Raw genomic sequence first — 4,664 nt, 5'->3', positions numbered from 1 at the left:
TAACCAAGTCAGTAAATTCTCAGGATACAATATTAACATATGAACATCAGTTGCATTTTTTTACGGTAACAACAAAATATCTGAAACAGGAATAAAGATAGTTCCATTTACAATATTATCAAATAGAATGAAATACTTAGGAATGAGTTAACAAAGAGTATGAAAGATCTGTGTACTGAAAAGTATGAAATATTGAGGAAAGAAAATGAAGAATACAAAATGAGAAATATGTGTTCATGGATTCTAAAAATTAATATTGTTAAAATATCCATACTACACAAAGTGACCTACAGAGTTAAATTTCTATCAAAATTTTAATGCCATTTTATTAAAATGTAGAACAACAATTTTAAAATTAGTATGGAACCACAAAAGACCTCAAATAGCCAAATACTGAGAAGAACAAAAAGGCTGAAAGCCTCACACTTCCTGATTTCAAACTATATTACAAAGCTGTAGTCATTAATATAGTATAGTACCTACATAAAAACCAATAGAACAGAATAGAGGACCCAGAAATAAACTCAAGGATATACAGTCAACCAATCCCACAGAATGGAGAAAGGATAAACACATCAAGGAGTGGTGTAGGAAAAACTAGATATGCACAGAAAAAAGTGAACCCTTCTCTCATATCATCACAAAATGAATTTGAAATGAAATAAAGACTTAAACATAAGAACTGAAATCATGAATCCTCTAAAAAAAAATGGGGAAAAACCTCCTTGACACTGGTCATGGCAATGATGTTTTGGATATGACACCAAGAACACTGTCAACAAAAGCAAAAATGAACAAGTGGAACTACGTCAAAGTAAAAATTTTCGGCACAATAAAGGAAACAATCAACAAAATATAAAGGCATTATAGGAAATGGGAGAAAATATTTGTAAACCATATATAGGATAATATGTTACTATCTAAAATATATGTCATACTAATCAATACAAAAAAAGAACCCACAGCAGAATTAAAAGCAATTTCTTGATTAATAATTGGGCAAAATATATAAATAGCAATTTTTCCAAAGATATACAAATGGCCAGCAGGTATATAAAAAATGCTCAACATCACTAATTATCAGAGTAATTACAATCAAAATCACAATGAGGTATCACCTTATCGTGGTGTTTGGATGCCTATTATCAAACAGTCAAAAGATAAAATGTGTTAGGGTGTAGAAAAAGAGAACACTTGTCCACTGTTGCTGAGGATGTCAATTGGTGCAGCTATTATGAAAAACAGTATGGAGGTTCCTTAAAATTTTTAAACTAGAACTACTATTAATCCCAATTTGGAGTACATAGCCAAAGGACATAAAATCAGGATCAGCAAGGGTATGTGCACTCCTCTGATACAGATAAATAAACTGATACATAATTTCAGCTTTAATAAAAATGAAACTCTTTCATCTACTACAATATTGATAAATCTTGAAGACATTATGCTAAGTGAAATAAGCGGAATACAAGACAACTACTGCATGATCTCGTTTGTATGTAAAATCTAAAAAAGTAAAAAAAATAAAAAAATAAAAAGCCATGGAAACAGTAGAACGGTGGTTCCCATGGGCTAGGAAGTGGGGAAAGTGGGGAGATTTCCATGGAAGGGGGCACCTTCTGTTACAAGGTGAGTAACTGCTGGGACCTAATGTACAGAATAGTGACTATAGTTAACAACACTGTGTACTTGAAATTTGCTACAAGAGTAGATCTCAGGTGCTCTCACCACACCCACAGAAACGTATTAACTATGTGAGGGGATAGATATGCTAACTAGCTTAACTGAGGTAATGTAAAGACTACTGACATCTCAAAACACTCTATTGTACACCCTAAAAATACACACTTCTCAATTTGTCAATCATAGCTCAACGAATGGAGAAAAAAAATAAGAGTAACCAGCAGGTCATATCTAGCCACAGGGAAACTTGATTTAAAACACGCTTGGCCACTGTTTGCAGCTCAACTCGGGAACAGCTGGAGCGTTTCTGGCCCCTGGACTTCGACGCTCTTCCCGCGGCCCCCGTGGCTGTGGCTCCGCCGGCCCCCGCTTCGGACCCGAGCAGCCCCTCCGAGGCCGCAGCCGTCGGGCGCCCGAACTCACGGCCTCAGACCCATACCCGCCGCCAGCGCCTTCGCTGTGGCCGCTCCTCCCCCTCTCCGAGCCCGAGCTGGCCCAGCGGAGAAGCTGGAACCCGAACGCTGAGCTGCAGGCGGCAGGTGCGGGAACGGGGGACGCTATGGCCTCGCACAGGACGGCTGCTCAGAGCGAAACGAGCAACCGCCAGAAGCTCCGCACCCAGCTGGAAGAACTCAGTCACGTACTCCGCTGCGGGAGAAATGGAGATAATAAAAGTCTGATGTAGAAGTACTCGCAGAGAACCATGCTCCTTGGTCAATCTCAGATTATTATTATCAGACCTACTCTAATGATGTTAGTCTTCCAAATAAAGTGAGTGACTGAACTGTCAAATCAGCAAGATCAGGATATTGAAAATCTTGCTTTGAATTCTAACGACCAGTTATAAATAGAAAATGATGCTCACCCTGGTACTGATAGGACACCAAATGTTAAATGTAGACAAGAGGGTCATTTGCCTCAAATTCACAGGAGCCAGCATCTGCATTAGCAGCACAAGATACGTCCTTAGAAGGTTCGTCATTAGATGGAAGTTTGAGAGGTGCAGCAGAAGCGGCTTTATCACAGACTGGATTAAGTTATGATGAAAATACTGGACTGTATTTTGACCACAGCACTGGTTTCTATTAAGATTCTGAGAATGAAATATATTATGATTTAATTTATTACTACTGTGATGTGGGAAGTGGTCGCTATGGATTTCATTCTCGAGTAGATTTGCAACATTTTCAGACTTATAGCACAAAACAAAAATGAAAAATTGTGAAAAGAAAGGATCCAGATTCATCTACAAAAAAAAAAAGTGAGGAAAAGGATTTGAATTCAGAGGATCAAGAAGCCTTCAGTGTTGAACATACAAGCTGCAACGGGAAAAACAATTTCATAAATGTGAAAAAAAAGCCAAAATAGGCATTCATCACAAAAATAATCCCCCAAAATTCACTGTTCCAGTTAGTGGAAATGCTATGGAATCTCCTCTTAATGAAAACATCTCAATTCATCTTTAAGGATGAGAAAATCACAGAGACTGATAGTGAACGAGAAGAAGGTGAAATTACGACTCTCAGACCGAGGGTAGCTATGATGAAGGCATTACCACTAAAGGCAATACAACTGCAAAAGATACTGAGGAGGAAGATTAGGAAAAAGTGTGGCCCTCATATATGAGAGTAATTGTCGTTAGATCACCTGTGTTACAGACAGGGTCATTCTTCATCATTACTGCTGTAAAACCTGCTACAATTGGAAGAGAAAATGATATGGAGCATACTCTTCCAATCCCTGAAGTTGGTGTAAGTTTCATGCAGAAATCTATTTTGACCATGACTTACAAAGTTATGTCCTTTTGGATCAGGCAGTCAAAATGGAACAATTGTTAACGGAAAATGGATTGTTCAGCTGAAAACTAAATGTGACCCTTATGAACCTGAGCATGGAGATAAAGTGAAAGTTGTAGACACTGTGTTATCTTATTACATTCACCCTGGCAGTAATAGCTGTGTTGGATGTGAACCAGGGCAGGTTAGAGTTCATCTTTTCCTTGATAAGAAAGATGAATCATTTGTTGGTCCATCATTAACTAAGAAGGAAACGAGTTGGAAAGAAGAAAAGGATTTTAAAAATATACGAGTAAAATATGGTTTACAGAATACAGACTACAAAAATGATAAGATACTGCAGAATCAAAAATATAAAGATAAAGCTGGAAAACATAGGGAGCAGATTGGAAGTGAAGGAAATTTCCAAAGAGATGATGCTCCTGCATCTGTTCATTCTGAAATTACTGATAGTGACAAAGGTCAGAAGATGTTGAAAAAGATGTGTTGAAAATAGGAGAAGGCCTGGGGAAGGATGGCGGGAGAATAAAAAGTCCAATACAGCTTCAGCTTTGGCAAACACATGCAGGATTGGAGACAGACAAACCATCCTCAATTAGAGAGACTCACCTTCTCCAAAACAAGAACAACAACAACAACTGGGACAAAGCACAGGAGAGGTTTGCTGAAAACTTTCCAGAAACTAACTTCCAAAAGATGACCTAGGAACCATTCGTTGGGTAAAAGGGACTGAGGAGTGAAGGTTAATCACAGAAGAAAACTCAAGCTTTTTTATAAATAGAGTTTGGAAACTCTTATTTTATTGCAGAATGTTTCTCCCCAAAAAAGTCAATGGCACAAGAAAGCCGTGTCACAGTTTACCCCTTCCTGATTCAGAAATGTGTAATAAAATGTGGTTTTTAGCTTTTAAAAAACACTTTTTAAACTAATTATTAGTGACTGAATTAAGTTATACAGTAAGTGAACTAAAGTTCACAGGGCACAGATAAGTTTATCAAATTTTACCATTTTATCTTGTCATTTACAACATCCATATAAGCAATTAGCCATATAAGCAAAATTCATATAACCACTTAAATGTTCGTTTGTCCTTGTCTCCATGTATTCATACTAGTATGCACAGAAAATACAGCAAAAGAAACATCTAAAATATATAAAAATAAATCTGACAATATACATTCTTTT

The 4,664-nt window shown here is 37.2% G+C and overlaps 1 pseudogene; it reads left to right on the top strand.

Annotated features, from left to right (window-relative positions):
• The first annotated feature begins 709 nt into the window (after positions 1-709).
• LOC129053624 (angiogenic factor with G patch and FHA domains 1-like) lies at positions 710-4,219 on the top strand (annotated as a pseudogene).
• The last annotated feature ends 445 nt before the right edge of the window (positions 4,220-4,664 follow it).

This window comes from Pongo abelii, chromosome 17, assembly GCF_028885655.2.
Source record: "Pongo abelii isolate AG06213 chromosome 17, NHGRI_mPonAbe1-v2.0_pri, whole genome shotgun sequence".
NCBI lineage: Eukaryota > Metazoa > Chordata > Mammalia > Primates > Hominidae > Pongo > Pongo abelii.
The sequence above is the reverse complement of the archived record's forward strand: the minus strand, read 5'-3'. Positions and strand labels throughout refer to the sequence as shown.